The sequence below is a fragment of the Drosophila melanogaster genome, chromosome X, assembly GCF_000001215.4.
Source record: "Drosophila melanogaster chromosome X".
In the NCBI taxonomy this organism is placed as follows: Eukaryota; Metazoa; Arthropoda; class Insecta; order Diptera; family Drosophilidae; genus Drosophila; species Drosophila melanogaster.
In genome coordinates this window covers 167,052-184,410 of record NC_004354.4, presented here as the reverse complement: position 1 = coordinate 184,410, position 17,359 = coordinate 167,052, and the positions used below count along the sequence as shown (strand labels likewise).

At 35.4% G+C, this 17,359-nt stretch overlaps 1 protein-coding gene across 6 annotated transcripts in view, besides 9 other annotated features; it reads right to left on the bottom strand.

Moving 5' to 3' along the window:
• tyn (trynity) overlaps nucleotides 1–17,359 on the bottom strand; it is a 60,346-nt gene that overhangs the window by 16,253 nt on the left and 26,734 nt on the right. For 3 of the 6 annotated variants that reach the window (NM_001297798.1, NM_001038726.2, NM_001031861.2), the window contains exon 1: nucleotides 8,007–8,438. The exons of the other annotated variants lie outside the window; for them this stretch is intronic. The gene's annotated coding sequence lies outside the window, so the exon portion shown is untranslated. Of the gene's footprint in view, nucleotides 1–8,006; nucleotides 8,439–17,359 lie in introns of those variants that run through there. 6 annotated transcript variants of the gene reach the window in all.
• Nucleotides 15–116: a mobile genetic element.
• Nucleotides 645–893: a mobile genetic element.
• Nucleotides 2,458–2,819: a mobile genetic element.
• Nucleotides 4,138–4,186: a mobile genetic element.
• Nucleotides 4,235–4,333: a mobile genetic element.
• Nucleotides 15,464–16,083: a mobile genetic element.
• Nucleotides 16,137–16,287: a mobile genetic element.
• Nucleotides 16,327–17,359: part of a mobile genetic element that runs on past the window's edge.
• Nucleotides 16,407–17,359: part of a mobile genetic element that runs on past the window's edge.

The window sequence follows — 17,359 nt, the reverse complement described above, 5'->3', positions numbered from 1 at the left end:
GGAAGAAGAAGCGATTGATTGAAGATGATTAACAGAGACAATCTGGCCCTGTCCGCTGACACGTTGACATCTTGGGAACTATAAAAGCTAGAAAGTTAGCCTTAAACATGCAGAAAGGGAAAGTTTGTTTCAGAAAATTGCACTCTAACGCGCATAGGCTGCAATTTTATTTTATTATTCTTCAAAATAATATTGCAATTTATCCCTTGCACACCCACTAGCTGAGTAACTCAACTATAGGTTTTGCCTTTTGAGATTTTTAACGTAAACTCGCCTTTTTTCAGTTTTCTTTATGATTTAATTTTACATGGCGTGTACCACAGCATCCGATGCTATGCGTTCTTTTTTAACAATTAACAAAAAACGAAAATTCGAAGGCACAGAATAGTCGGCCAAAGTCAAGTCATCCAAGTTGGCCTCTACTTTTAAGTAGGTTAATTTTGACCGGTTTGTATTCTTGTCTCTTTCTTAAGCGGTAGTAAAAAAAACTTCTTTGTTTGTCTTTGGTCGCTGATGTTCCACATTGAGACTGCAGACTTCAGACCACGGCAGTTTTTTGATTAACCGAATTCAAATTTGCTTTAATATTGTGCATTCGCTTTCCCTTTGATTTTTATACCAGTTACTCGTAGAGTAAAAGGGTATACTAGATTCGTCGAAAGGTATGGACCAGGTAGAAGGGACCGTTTCCGCCCATATAAGGTATATATGTATATTCCTAATCAGAATTAAAAGCCTAGTCGATCTGGCCATGTCCGTCCATCTGCCCGTATGAACGAACGCTTAGACCTCAAGAAATAAAGAAGCTAGTAAATTAATATTCAGCATGCAGCTTCCAAAGACGCAGCGCAAGTTTATTGTCAAATGTTGACACGCCCTCCCTAACGCAGAAACGCCGCCCAAAACCACTCCCACACTTTAGGAAAATGTTTTTTTATAATTTCATTTACTTTTTAATAGTCTTGTAAATTTTTATCGATTTGCCAAAAAAAAAACCTATTGCCACGCCCACTCTAACGAGTACATAATGGAAATAGAAAGAAATAGACCTTGATGACAGGACATAGTAATTCAATCTACTAAGTAGTTGAGGATGGTCAGCCAATTACAATCGAGTTGGTAAACGGTTTGCGTTGGCTTTGGAAATGGGAAAATCGCCCCTAGCACTAAAGGAATGAAGATTTCAAAATTAAATTTTAAATAATTTCCCTCACATGTTTGAAATTAAAAAGTATATACTGGCTTGTTATAAAACTCATGAAAAGTTTCTTTCAGTTTTAGTATTCGTATTCTATAAATTTTAACCATTAGCCTAGTCCATATTTTATTCTTAGGACCAAAAAATTATAAATATGTTTTTTGTCTTGTTTTTATCGAGCATTTGCCAAGTGCACTTTATATAGTGGTCCGGATATTCAGTCGGTGGTACCTTAGTATTGGTCGCCACTTTAGCAAAAAACATAAATAGGAATTACACTGAAATGGGTCCTACAGTCGGACTGAGAAATCGGTGGGCTGGGTGGCTTGCATGAAAAATGCAAATGCTAGCGATGTCGGTTTCTGTTTCTGGAGTGGCTAACCCATGTGGGGATATCCATAAAATAGCTACGGCGCCTTTTTGGAAACCTGATATGGCTCTAAGATCGTAGAGTGCACTTTTACCACCGTTAATAGTAGTAACAGCTGCAATGCAGTAATTTTATATCCATCACGATTGATTTCTTTTCATAAATAAGACTTCCAGTTTTGTCCGTCGATTATGCTAAATTTAACTATATTTAGCAATCTGATCATGAGTAACATTGTGTTACCCCTTCCTTCAAAAGGATTGCAAAAGGTTCAATAATTTTGACTTTGTTCAATAATTCTTTGTTGAAAATATTAACATTGCTTTAAGAGATATAGATTTGAAACTGTTGTCAATTGTTGTCAAACGCCCAAATTAGATGTATATATCTTGTAACATACATACTGAAAAATGACACTGTTTTTAAAATCATTTAAAATTAAAATAGCCGTAGACAACGTTCTCATAACATAGTCATAATTAACGTTTCATCAAAAAATGTTTTCTCTGATCTCTCTCTGTCTTTACGTTCGTGCTCAGCTATTTCTTTTTCTCTTTTGCCGCTGTTATGTTGATGTTGCTTTATTTTGCTGATTTCCGTATTAGGAAAATTTTTTCTTACAGAGGTCTTTAAAAAAGGGGTTAGATCTGAGAAAGGGGAACAAGATGTGACGTTGTGTGACAATTTGTAGCGAACAATGCCTGCTTTGTTTGAACCTTTACTGTTACTTTGCTTGCCTTTTAACTTTTTTTGTTTTTTTTTGTTTTAATCTCTTTGTTATTGTAACCATTTTTGTAGATTGAAAGAGTATACTAGATTTGTTGAAATGTATGTAACATGTAGAAGGAATATGTATATGGTATATGTACATAAATACATATGTTGATAATTATACCCGTTACTCGTAGAGTAAGAGGGTATAGTAGACTCGTTGCAAAGTATGTAACAGGCAGAAGGAAGCTTTTCTCACCATATAAAGTATATACATATATGTATTCTTGATAAGGATCAAGAGCCGAGTACAAGCGTAAGAGCAGCGTAAGTTTGTGGACCAATGTTTCCACGCCCACTATAACGCCCACAAACTGCTCAAAACCCCACTTTTGGAGAAATTTTAAATTTGTTTTTATTTTATTATGTTTTCTCAATTTCTACCGGTATTCCAAAAAAATATCGGAGTTTCTCCTTCACTCTTCCAGTTGAGTAACGGGTATCTGATAGTCGAGGAACTCGACTACAGCATTTTTTCTTGTTTTTTTTCACATTTTATTCCCCAAAAAATTTTATTCACAAAAAAATTGAATTTCAGTCAAATCATTTTAATCGTTTTCAATCGATTTTCTTTTAGTTTCTTCTTGTGGTCATTTACAAGAGAAAATAGTTGAAATAGGTATAAATTCAAGTTGTAGCATTCAGCGCTTCTCAGTGATCATTTTCTCTCCTCTGATTCTGGTTTCATAAAAACATGTTTTCTTTGGCATCTTTCAGCTGCGTAACGGTAACTACTAGTAGGTAGATACACAGATACAAAGACACGGCGTTTGCTTATTCGACTAATACACATAGAATGTTAATGTACAGGCCCCCTAACAGAACTATATAGCATGTTGCCACACCCACCTGTGGGTTTAAATCATTCGGGTTGATAATTTTCCAACGACGAAAAGATTTGCATGCAATATGCTGAGTAATTAAAGCAATAGCGAACGGCGAAAAGTCAGCGGTGAAACATGCCCGCTATTAGGGCGCAAAATAAATAATTAATTGACCGTATTGCTAGTCGCCATTTTAAGACACAAAAAACTAAATACTCCATACACAAACGCGAGTTAAAAATGCTTGAAAAAGCGAAAAAGTAACTAAAAATGTTCCTTTTAAACTAAACGGATATTGCTATGGAAATGGAAGTGCCCTGCATGGCTGGATTTTTTTTTCGTATTTTAGATTCCGATGGGAGCGTAGAATACAGATGGAGATAAACCTCATCTAGCAAAGGAAACAATTATTCGCACACTCCAGAAACACACTTTCCATCGCTTTACCCTTCTTCAGTAGCCATTTGCATACGCATGACGCTTGTAATTAACTCTTATTCGTTTTGAACTCATTAAAACAAGTACCAAGTATAGTGAACTCGAGCCCAGCCCACCAGAACCGGAAAATAAAGAACAGAGAATAAGGTGTATGAACCTTATCGGCGGCACTCACGCACCCAAGAAAAACTGATGTCTTAGCCAACTCGTTTTCCCCTGTACGTTCAGTACACCAAAAAACATTTGGAATGCGTCGAAGTGGGAACTTGAAATTTATAATCCAGACCAGAAAAATAAAATGAGAACACTTTCACACGTTCACCGGTTACATTTTTGTTTATTATGGAAATAAAATATTTCTTTCAGTATCTGACCAATAATTTAAATTATAGTTTTCAGTTTTCACACCGAAAAAACACTAGAATGAAAGCTAGACAAGCCAAAGCCTACATACTTTTGCAAAAGTAAATATTTAGAAAAATAGAAAATGGTAAAGTCGAGTTTATTCATGAGTGTATTACATAGATCGGCAAATTAAAAAACAACATTTTTCAAAAGAGTAGGCCTGACAGGTTTGGGCGGTTTTTACACAGATTTTTCGGCATATCATAAAAAAATATTATAATAAAACATGAGAGAATGATATAGTCGAGTTCGAGTGTGAGTGCGAACGCGAAATTTAATTATTTTTTTGGGATATCGATAGATTTTGGGGAACAAACTGAGAAAAAATTTAAGAATTGTTCAAAAGTGTGGGTGATCGGTTTGGCGGCTTTATGGCGTTAGAGTGGACGTGGCAAAACATTTTTTGGCAAATCAACGGAAATTTACACAACTAATAAAATTATGAAAAATTATAAAATGGATGAAATCCAACAAATGTTCAACGGCTATAAATGTGTGCGTGGCAGTTTATATATTCCATAGCCGAGCCAATCTGGTCCTGTCCGTTTGTCTGTCCGCCCAAATATCCCACGCCCACACCTATAAAAATTATTTGTTATTTATTTATTTATATATATATATATATATATATATATATATATATTATATATATTATATATATATATATATATATATATATATATTATTATATATTATGTTTAAATTATTCAATATTATATCTTTCTTTTAAATTAGTTCTGATTGGTTATAAAATGAAAAAAAAATAATTTCTTCGGATAGAAGGATATTATCAGTAATAAGCAAGCTATATTTTGTCACATTTTGAAGTATGTTCAACCTGCAATAACATGAATAGAACCTTTGGGACTTTGACTTTTAGAAATTGGGAGATTAGTTAGCGTAGAAAAAAACGGACATTGATATTTACTCGTGCATATATAAGAATATGTCTCTTTTTACAAAACGTATGGTACCTTCAGATCGTGTTTTGTATTTAATGTTTGTACACTTGTTGACATAAGTATTTGAGAATTTTTTTTTGTGTAGGTACATGCAATACATGTAAAGGTACCAAATCAAAAATATAGAGATTAGAACACATTTATCGTTCACTTTTCTAACTAACTAAAAATCATTTCGTTTTAATCATAACGAGAAATATGGGGTTGGGCCCTTAAACAAAAATATCCGTTAAAATAACTCAAATTCTTAAACGAGATCTTGGCTGCCTTTGAAATAGCACAGTTATTACAGTGTTTTCGTTATATTTCCATCAAAAAACAAAAAATTTCGTTTGGACAACGGCACAAGTGCTAGGTCATCGACGTCATCATCATCATCATCATAATCACGCGTTTATTTGGTGATATTACCATGACCAAACGACGGGCCCAATTAGATTTGGTACAGTTTTTGTTTTATTTTCTAAATAGCAAGGAAATGTAAAATACGAATGACCACACCCCCAGTTCCTTAGAATTCCGTTTCGTATGCCTCGACGCAAGTAAGTCTAAAATGTTGTTAGTAATATTAGTATACATATTAATGAATTAGTATACATATTAAAATAAATTCGATGCCTAACAGGATTATTTTTAATCGGAACTGTTTTGTTGAGTTAATATACCCTTAGAGAACAACTTTAAAAATGTCAATACCCTTGAACAGTTTACATAGCACCCCAGAAACCTTTTTTGCTGGATTTGGCCAGTCTAAGTAATCATAAGTCAATTTCTTCAGAGTCCACTTCCGCCATCTTTCGTCATTAATACCCACTCCAGCTTGTATCATTTTATGATTTCTTAACAACCCCTCAAAACTTCAAGTGTTTAATGAAAAGGTGCGCTCTGCCCATTCGCCTAGAAAATTTCTAACTCCATTTGTGTAGTGTCATGCGTATGGGCTGAACAAGTGCCGCCAATTGAATATAAGGCGACCCACATAGGTAATATGGGGAAGAGCAAATCTGTGCCAAGCCAAGCGGAGCAAGCCAAAAAGAAGGCCATCTAAGTGGGGCACTAATGAAATCTAAGATGCTAGTGCGGGAAGTCAAGAACACGATTAGTCTTGTTTACTATTTTCACTTTTGGCATAGCTAGTTAGCGTTTAGCGTTAGATCTATGTTTTGCATTTTATTTTGTATATCCGTTACTTATAAGTATACAAGCTTTATGTTTTGCATTTTATTTTGTATACCCGTTACTTATAAGTATACAAGCTTTGTTGAAATACACTGTAAAGGAAGCGATTCGAATACTAGACCAGTTGATTAAGCCATTTTATAACTTTGGAAAAATTATGATTCTCGTGCAACGCTTGCTCACAAACCGCTAATACCTCCTAAAAACACGCAAAAAGCACGAATTTTTTAAACTGTTATAAGGTGCTTTTAATGTCATCGCATAGTCAATAACGTTTTCTCTTGTAAATGAATACAAGCTGTATTTACATACGTCGTTATGTAGAATATCACCTGGAGTATTACTTTAGAAAAAAGAGTTAGATGGGTAACGGGTATCTTAAAGTCGAGATACTTGACTTCGACGGTTTTCTTGTTTTTCTTTTCTTTTTGGGTCAACTTTGAACACGCATTGGAAAGGAGAAATGTGCCGAGTAAGTTGAGGGTTTAAAGTGGAAATCCGTCTTTAATGAGGAGAAATTTTTTCCTGCCTCCATTGATGGATGCAAGACTGGTTTAATGGCGCTGTCGCTGATTTGCATCGCGGCAAGACATTAAATGATGTTGGATGCTAATGTCTACCCCTTGGGGTCTGCATTTCGGTTCTTTGATTGCCGTTTTTCTTTACCAGAGTGCCGAGGTTTTTTCTGCCTACAGGTTCTAGGTTCCATTTCCCAAATCACATTTAATGACTCCAATGGTGTATGTCATATGTTCTGTATTTACTGTTTTTTTGCGATTCTAATGGTGCGGTTCATATGTTTATGAATACAGTGGAGAGATTACTCTTATGCCAGAATAATACGCTATAGAAACGATAAAAACAGCAGAGTTTTCATTCGAGACGAGTTTGTTTTGTTACTAAGAAAGCTATTAATACAAACGCCAAGTATCTGGGAGCTTACTAAAAATGAGGGATTGGGTTTTCGTGTTGTGTCCGGTATATTTTTCTGTTTCTTAAAATTTCCAAACGTTTTTTCTGTTTTTCTCTTGGCTGCGCTTTTAATGCGTTTCTCATGCTCTCTGGCCGTTGCTTTATTTTTTCTGTCCACACGCATGAGAACATGGGCCACTAAACACTTGCTTAATAAATGAGGTGACCATACCGCAGGGTAATAACGGTTAACTGCGTTAACGGCTTTACCAGAAAATTTAAAAACCGTCAACATCTTAGAAGCGAACTCTAAAAGTTACACACCACTTGCCACTTAAAATTTCGATTTGCGTAGCCTTTTATACAATTTAGTACCACTTTAAAGTTTCATGTTGCACAGGGTTGTCATTTATATAATTTGGCAATTCGAACAATCTTAAGTAGTTCTATTTCTCATCTCAATTATTTGGTCCCACTGAAAATCGCTGCAAAATATATTAGATGGACAAGCTATCGTAACTAGCAGTGTATTCAAGATATTTTTTATTTTCAAAATATTTAAGGCTATCATAAGAAAAAATTACTTATACATATGTATGTATTCATATTTCCTTTAATCTCTTTCAACGAAATTCCGTTATCAGTTTAGTTAGCGTATTCTACTTTCCTATTTAATTTTTTATCTAAGTCTTTCATTGGTCTGACAAATATGTTTATGGAGTGGATGGAACAAAAAGGACCGTTACAAAAGCTTATTTTGACGTTTACAAAGATGGACGACAGACATGGCCGGATTAAAGTGGCAATTCAAGGTACTTGACTATACCGCTTTCTGCTTGATTTAACTTTAATTTCTGTATAATCTGTCTATTATTTTTAAATGTTTTTATTCACTTTTGTTGAGAATATATCCCTTTTATCTGTTTTGCCTTCGTTCCTGATCTTACCTCTGTAATATATATGTATATTCTCAGTATATATTGCACGAATTCTCTGACTCGTAGCCTTAATCCTCTAACGAATGTTTTTTAGTGTGTTTTTGCACTTTCACAGTTTGTGTTTTGTATTATTTTTGTAGTTATTCACTTGGGATGGTGTTCACATGATAAAATCGCAGCTGCAAGGAGTGGAATTTTTCACACACGCGATTAACCAAAAAAAAAAAGAAATACAGAATATTCCTACGCTGCTGATGCTCCGCTGGTAATTGGCGATGAACTTCTAGCTAAAACTCGGGCGGTGCGAGGTGTTAGCACTTCAATTGCATCACGCGCAATGGCTGCTGTTGACGCTTGAGCCTCACTTTTATGCCTTTCTCAGCAGTCCGATCCATCCAAGAAGAAGAACCACCCAAGCCCATACAAAAAACCCGAATACGAATCCGACACACGAAGAGCGGAAAAGAACGGATGGAGAAAGCAGCAGCACAGCATAGCACAAACCCCATTTCCACGGCACTCACACATACACAAAACAGTGCACTCACACGCTTCAGCGATCGTACACTAAAACACAGTAAATATTTCTTAAATTTTCCATGTAAGCCTAAAGATTAGTTAGATGTTGCAGTTTTAAAGACAGCCAATAAATGTGAAAAAATTCACATTTTGCTTTATAGCTTTGACAAAAATGTTCATCTAAATCTCCTAAACAGGTTATCTAAGTCAAATCAGTTCTTTAAAAGTCACTTGAAAGAAGAGATAGAAAAATAAATTTTTATCTGTGTATTTAAGAAGTGAGAGACCGATTTGAAAGAAGCCCCTCGAATGTTTAAACTCTCTTTTCTCTTGGAAAGTAAGCAGGCGGTGAGCTGGTAGGTTTAAGGGGAATGGGTGAGGCTTTGTAGCATTGAACTTGAAGGAGAGGAAGGCACAGAGCGACCTTCTACTTCTTTTACAACGGCACCTGTTAACAGAGTTATTTCTTTTTAGAGTGACTAACGCTCATAAACAGACTTATGAAAATATTGTTAAATTCTGCTCAAGTTTAAATTAAACGAGCAACGGCTATAAATGTACATTGCTTATCTTCTTCTGTTAGTACTTTAGCAAGGTGAAAGCCCTTAGTTTTATTATTTATATGCAATATAGTTTGCAATGTTTTAATCTTAAAGTATTTTATTTTGAAGATTTTTTATCATTTTACCTTACTGTTTAGTATAAAGATGTCCTTTTTTAGTAATTACTGGGGAAAATTATTCTTCCAAGAGGGCTAATACAACATAAGTTCTCGAAAAAGCTTAAAACCAGCTTGACCAAAATTTTTAGCGATGACACTAGCATGAGCGCAACGCGCTCATTGAACTGGGTCACTATGGAAAGATTGATCGAGAGTGCGAAACGGAATAAAGCTGAACCAAGCAGCATTATATTTAAACTCGCTCGGTAAAAAAGGCTTATGTGGCGTTACGAGTACAAAAAATCACATATTTGCATTATACATTATCAGACGCCAGAGCCGATAGAGCAGGGACTATGAAGAACATCTACATGGGCAAAGCGAGATGTTAAGAAAATAAATATTTAAACTTTCTGTTATGGCGTTGGAAATGTTAGTACACTTGGAAAAATATCTGGAAATTATTTATTTATATTTTTCCAATTACATTAAATACAAGGGATTATCTAGAAGAAGATAGCACCCTTCCAGAGGATATAATGATTTCAGTCAAAAGTTTGCAAAGCAGTACAAAAGACATTTACTACCATATATATATTCCTGATCAGTATTAGCAGTCGAGTCGATATCGGCAAATTCGACTATCCGTCTATTGGTTTGCATGAAACTTTTCCTAAAATCTTTTTTCTACTGTCGTAGAGCAGTCACAGGAACAGACGGAATATAATAATAATATTAGCTTCGGTTTGTCAATATATATTATCATCTCCATAGATATATAATTTAAATATTTCTTTTTCTGTTTTAATAAATAAACAACGAGCAGCAGGAACTTATCCAAAGTCCCCCAACCTCTCAGGTCATTGGCCGGCCACCCTTTTGTTGCCTAACTTTGTCCAACTGCTAAAAAGTGAACGCTAAGTCACCTAGCAGTGAAATTTAATTGGCCTTTTCTTTTCCGCAAATTTACTCACTCCCCTTCTCAATGTGTTTAATTATAGCAGCATTTGTAATTATAACAATCAAGCAACATGAATAGTTTTCAAAATCAAGCTTAATAGAAATAGAAAGTAAAAATTCTTGATATATGGGATGTTTTTGTGCTTATTTCACCCTTTCTAAGTTATCTTAAGAAGAACTCAAGGTATTATTGTAAATTAAGAATGGTTAAAAATCCCCACAATCATTCCTCATCGGCGTCGAAAATGGAATCTGTGCTTGTAGACCGCTTCCAGGTGTCTACCACGACAGGGCTCAAGTCTTCCTCTGTCAGTTACCACTTTCTTTGCCATTCCTCACACCTTTGCGCTAAGAACCGGCAATTCCGTTTTTCCGAAAACAAAACGGCCAAAAAGCCATTACCAACACAATCAGGCATCGTGGCTAATTAGCGCCTTAAAAGGCAGCGGAAAAAACGGACAAGCATGAATGCACTGGGAAAAATAAGGCTAAGTGGTTTTAAATATATAAGGGATAAAAAAGGAAAACACCTAACCATTGATCTGTAGTAATACTCCTGTATAGAAAGTTACAATCAGTACGGGCCAAGGTAATACTTACAACCACTCGAAGCTTCCTGGCATATTAAAGCCATTTACTTTCAGTGCTTACAGGGAGCGCGAAGAATACGCCCGAATGTTGGGCTGCGAGGATCAAAATAAGGAAGCTGGGAATCATTTATTAAGCCTGTGCATAATCCAATCCAAGTGATTCGAATAGATTAGAAACTCGGATTTATCTGAGCCGGAGATCACTCAGGGAGCCTGAGTGGCAGACATGGCCCAGTTAGGAATTTTACTAATTTGTTTGGCCAATTATCTTTATATTTTAAATATCACTTCTTGGAAAGAGTCCGACATGATGAAAGTAAGGATGGTAAAACTGTGATTGCAGTTTTAAATTTTTCCAATTATAATGAAAAGTCCGGAGACATGCGAAGCGCACATCGATCATAATTTGTGAGAAAAAAGCTTAGACGCAAAGAAAAATCAGCACAATATGGGGAAAAAAGTGAAATGCCCTGGAGTTCATGGAGGCGGGGCTGAAAGGAGAAGGAGCAGGAAGAAGCTCGCTGGTCAATTAATGGACAAGATAATGATGATGATGATGTTTGACCACGAATTGCAGAGACGGTCTTTTGCACCCTGGGCATTAGAATTAAGCTGTAACTTCGCATCAAAATTAAATGCATAGCTCGCAAGACAGCCAAAAAATAACAAAAAGAACTGTTAAAATTTTTTTGGAAAATTGATAAAAAATGGGCAAAAAAATATAATATTCAAAACCGTGAAAGCAGCAGTTTGTTGGCTTTGTAGGCGTGGCCACTATCACGTAACGTCTATGTCTCTGAAATCAGCATGCTCAATCTTATCGTTCCAGACATGGCCAGTTCGGATCGGCTTGTCCCTATTCACGAATACAATTTCTTTACATAATCTAACACCTGTTACATACTCTTTACACATTAGTACACATTTTACTTCATCATATTTCACATTTCAGGGATACCTGCACTCTTGTAAATAATTGTACCTTTTAAAAATAAAACAAATCGATGCGTGTTTGCTTGCAGAAATGGAATTTCAGACAAAATTTAGAAGAAAGTAGTTGGGAAAGTGTTCTAAATATATTATTTATGCACAAATGTTTTATTTGTTTGAATTGTATAATTTCCTAGTTCGTAATAAATAATGTGTGTCTGGCACGACAATGCAGATATACATATATAAGTGTGTATTTTTATAGAGAAATGGTTTCTGAACAATTTTAGTGTGATGCATTTTATCTATTACAACGACGGTAATGGCGGTCAACAATAGAGTTTAATTATTAAAATAAGACAGAAGACTGGTATCGATTTGCTCTTTTGAAAATAATTTTCATATTTTTTATTGCCTTTTCTATTGGGTTTAGTTTTATATTGTTTTGTGCAATATTAATCATAATCAGTATGACGTAAGTTATGCTTCGAACCAACTTGCATTAAACGCCACACATTCTGCCAGTAATCGCATCAGCTTCGATATCATTATGGAGAGATTATTATTCGTCGCCCATTCATCGTCATTGTGGTAATATAGAGCGACAACTTTAGAGTACAATAAAAAACAGTTAAGAACTCTTAAAGAACTATACGTCGCTTTCCATTTACGTTAAGTATCAATATGAATTATTGATAGGCTTGTCCCTATTCACGAATACAATTTCTTTACATAATCTAACACCTGTTACATACTCTTTACACATTAGTACACATTTTACTTCATCATATTTCACATTTCAGGGATACCTGCACTCTTGTAAATAATTGTACCTTTTAAAAATAAAACAAATCGATGCGTGTTTGCTTGCAGAAATGGAATTTCAGACAAAATTTAGAAGAAAGTAGTTGGGAAAGTGTTCTAAATATATTATTTATGCACAAATGTTTTATTTGTTTGAATTGTATAATTTCCTAGTTCGTAATAAATAATGTGTGTCTGGCACGACAATGCAGATATACATATATAAGTGTGTATTTTTATAGAGAAATGGTTTCTGAACAATTTTAGTGTGATGCATTTTATCTATTACAACGACGGTAATGGCGGTCAACAATAGAGTTTAATTATTAAAATAAGACAGAAGACTGGTATCGATTTGCTCTTTTGAAAATAATTTTCATATTTTTTATTGCCTTTTCTATTGGGTTTAGTTTTATATTGTTTTGTGCAATATTAATCATAATCAGTATGACGTAAGTTATGCTTCGAACCAACTTGCATTAAACGCCACACATTCTGCCAGTAATCGCATCAGCTTCGATATCATTATGGAGAGATTATTATTCGTCGCCCATTCATCGTCATTGTGGTAATATAGAGCGACAACTTTAGAGTACAATAAAAAACAGTTAAGAACTCTTAAAGAACTATACGTCGCTTTCCATTTACGTTAAGTATCAATATGAATTATTGACCACCAGCAGAAGCAGCAAAGAACCAAATTCCGTCGATCTCGCAGAGTATTCCTATGCCATTTGTGTGCTAAAGTGTTTTTCTGCAATTTATTTTGAAGTGCCGCTGTTCATCGGAAACAAGCCTCACTCCTAAAAATGTTAAGTCTGCCATTACAATTTCGCCATTGGACTTTATCTTTTTCCACTCCCCCGTAAGCTCATCATTGCCAGTCTTCTGGCTAACCCATTCGGTATGCCATTTAGGCCAGAAAGACCAACTGGCACAAGACCTCTTGGGTGACAGTTTGACCAGGCGGCAACAATTGACCGATTTCCATTTTACTGTAGCCTCCGCCATCCACCCCAATCTCTATCTTTATTTTTCAGCTGCAGTACTCAACATTCAGGACACCCCGCTCCCGGGTTTCGACTGTTCGGCAAGACAACAGATAACTGAATAAGACGTTGACCAACAACATGCAACATACAAAACACAGGGAAAAACAAAGTTGATCTGAAATTCTTATTGGAGTACTTCTGATTTGACTTCATATATTGTGTTGTAGAATTATGCGAAATTTTTTTTATTACTGTAACCAAAGAAAACAATACTGATTTTGCATAATTTCATTTAAACTTAATTATGGATAAATAATTATTGAATATAAAGTTTTTAAATTAAATAATGAATGCTCGTTATGCTGCACTTTGGCCTGGCCTATTCCCAGTAGGTAATGACCTAAATTGTAAACTCGGCTTTGACTTGCGACGACGTCTCAGCAGCATCGGAGTAAGACTCGAATTCAACTTCAGCTTTTACTGTTGTGGTATTGTGTCTGACGTTCCGTTGTTGCTGTTCTGCAAACTGTTGCAAGTTGTAGCTTTTGCTATTGTGTATGTTGACTACGTAGTTGTGGTATAAAACGTCCACAGGAACGGTGGTGGTCAAATCTATCACCGAAGCTTTGTTCATTATAGTACAGAGTTTGACTAACATTACCTCAATTCGAATAAATAACATGCCTTATGATTCTGATTTCAGAGCACTATACTTTATAAGCAAGTTCTATGTATCTACAATTAACAATCCTTTATAAATTGTTATTTATATAGTTCGTATTTTAGGGTATTACAGTCTTCGGTCATTTAGACCAACTCTTTGGTTACCAACCTCCGTTTCAACTAGCAAAAACGCGTCAGCAGATCTAACTTATTAACATAATCTTAGGCATTGCCATCTCTTTTGCCGGGGTCTCTCATTATGCTTCCCGGTTTAGAGTCTTAGCAAACCGGGGTTTTGGCCACGGTCTTAGTCAGAATCTTAGCGTACGTCGTAGACTTACTACGACTGACTGGCAGCTCATCATCGGCGGCATCAATTCGCTGGTTGCTGCTTAGCCGGTTGGCGTGCGGAGGCGAACTGTCGGGCACTTGGAAAAATCTTAACGAAATAAAGTGTAGAGGCTTGCTGCCTTTGAGTTTCACAGGTGAAAATAGTTTTTGGTTTCTTTGATGTGGGTAGTTTTCCTTATTCCCCAAATGTGTCCAAATACAGATGTGTATATACAAAAAATAAATAAATAAGATAAAACCGAACAAATATTTTTAAACATTTTTTTATTTTTCAGTGTGCCAGCATGGTTGTCATTTTTGTACCACTGCAACGCAGTCCCATAATGGAATTCTTTCTCTGACTTTTCTTTCTTTGTACTTTACAGTAATTTCTGACTTAATGGCGACTGCCTTGATGCCAGGTAACGGCATTTGTAACCTTTTCATTATCTTTTAGTTTAAAACTAAAATTTGTCTGCTATTGTGATCTGTTTCTCCCCCGATTTCCAGTAACTTTTTATTTGTTCCATGACTCCGACTTGCTTTTGCCAACTTATTTTTTTCGGACATCTTTAGCCGAATGATTTTCAATAGAGACGACCTCTTTTTAGCAAATTTCTCGGCTAATTTCTAGTCCAAAAAAATCTGTTTTGGAACATCATTGATGAAGGTAATTAATAATCGTCGGCTAGCTATTGGGCGTGGTAACATCAGGTGACACTGTTGCACAGCGTCTAAGTCTCAGTAATCTGCATTTTATTTTAATACTGTCTTGACAACTTTTATAAACCTTACTTGCAGGGTACTTGAGGTGGCAAATTTATGTTTATACCCATACTGCCATCATATATGTATAGTACGCCTTCTGACCGTTTTTACAAAAACTAGTCCCTCAGTTTTAAACGACCTTCATGATAGTTTATAAATCGGAACCGGATTGGACCACTATATGAAATATATATGATATATAAGGGATATGATTGATATGATTGATAAAGGAAAAACAAATTACTATTACGACTATCAGATTACCCGTTACTCAGCTAGTGTGAATGCGAAATTTCGTAATTTTTCTGGAATATCGATTGTAATTGGAAAATAAAACGAGAAACAATTTTAAAATTGTATAAATATGTGGGCGTGACCTGTTTGGCAAATCGATAGAACTTAACACAACTAATAAATTTATGAAAACATATCCAACAATTTTTAAAAATATGGGCGTGGCAGTTTTGGGCAGTTTAAGGCGTTCGAGTGGGAGTGGTAAAACGTTTTTTGGCAAATCGATACAAATTTATAGAACTAATAAAATTAAGTGAAAATTTCCAACCAATTTTCAAAAATGAAGGCGTGGCAGTTTTGTGCGGCTTGTGGGCGTTGGAGTGGGCGTGGCAACATGGTTCAACAAACTAGTGCTGCGTCTTTATCTCTAGAGTCTGTACACTTAATCCTAACCTTCTAGCTTTTATAGTTCGTAACATCTCGACGTTCATACGGACAGGCGGACATGGCCAGATCGACTCGGCTATTGATCCTAAACCAGAATATTTTTTTGGTTCGAGACGCTTCCTTCTTCCTGTTACATACTTTTCAACGAATCTAGTATACCATTTTATTCTACGAGTAATGGGTATAAACCCTTTTACTCTACGAGTAACGGGTATAATTATCAAAACATTTTTTTAAAACTGTGGGCGTGGCAACCAGGGTCAATGCTTTATCTCAACCTTCTAGGTTCCTGAGATCTCGACGTTCATATGGACGGACAGGCAGACATGGGCACATCGACTCGGCTATTGATCCTAATCAAGAATATATACACTCTATATGGTCGAAAACACAAGTATGCCCTTTTACTCTACGTGTAACGGGTATAATACAAAAAACTTCGTACTTTTTGCCTTGCGGCGCCTAAATTGGGATGCAAACCGTATATTACCTCCTTATTCCAGTAGACTACTGTAAAATCCCAAATGAGAAGACTTTACTCGTTGAGTTTTTGTAAGAAACTGATTTTATTTGGAAATATCTTCGGTTTAAATAGGTGACATGAGAATCGCATCTTAAAGTAAATGGCCTACGCAGAGGCCTAAGTAAATAGTCCCCGCCTTATCGAGGTCCCACGCTCGGGCACATCTGCCTATCTTGAGCGGCGAGGACCTTATCTGTGGTCTCCCACTAAGGGACTATTTTAGGAGGCGGGGAACGATCTCAAGTGACTGACTCATGTAGTGTGCACTTAAATTACATGTTTTTGAGCAATGCACCCATGTCGCCTTAGATAACAAAATCCTAAATATAATTTATCGCTCTCGATTCATTTACATAAGATATGAACGGAGCCCAAAATTGTAAGTCTTTAAATATATTCGTGTTCATGTGTGAACATTCTGCCAAAGGGCCAGCAAGCTGAGATGTACATTAGTATATTAGTTGCATTTATAACAGTAGTGGACTGTATTTATTTGATATATGTTCATTTATTTTGCAACTAAGATTTCAATGGGCCTAGTTTTTCTGGCTTTTAATTTTATTGGATTACAATTATGGTTTATATTATTTTTAATTCAACAATTTGTACTCAATTAACTTATTTTAAACATTTTGCTTTTTCTATGTAGAAGTACATTTTCTATTAAACAACGATATAGTGGACTGTATATTTTTATTTGTTATATTATTTTATTGTTTATTTACTATTGATATTTATAGTACTGGCAACGGACCTGCAAAGGTTATTGCTTGCATTCTTTGTTGCACAGCACATTTCCGTATGAAATATATTATTAATACTATCATTAGTATTAAAGCAATAATTAATCCAGCATGTCCGGAAATATGATGGAAATGTAAATCTTTCAATTTTTGATGGTTCTCTTTCATAAATTTAATTTCATTATTCAATCGTTCAAA